Raw genomic sequence first — 271 nt, forward strand, 5'->3', positions numbered from 1 at the left:
CCAGCGAGGATCCCCCCCAGCCCCTACACCTAGGAGGACCAGCGAGGATCCCCCCCCGGACCCCCAGCCCCTACACCCAGGAGGACCAGCGAGGATCCCCCCAGGCCCCTACACCCAGGAGGACCCAGCGAGGATCCCCCCCCAGCCCCTACACCCAGGAGGACCCAGCGAGGATCCCCCCTAGCCCCTACACCCAGGAGGACCAGCGAGGATCCCCCCCAGGCCCACAGCCCCTACACCCAGGAGGACCCAGCGAGGATCCCCCCCAGCC

This window comes from Dipodomys ordii, unplaced genomic scaffold (genome assembly GCF_000151885.1).
Source record: "Dipodomys ordii isolate 6190 unplaced genomic scaffold, Dord_2.0 Scaffold15, whole genome shotgun sequence".
NCBI lineage: Eukaryota > Metazoa > Chordata > Mammalia > Rodentia > Heteromyidae > Dipodomys > Dipodomys ordii.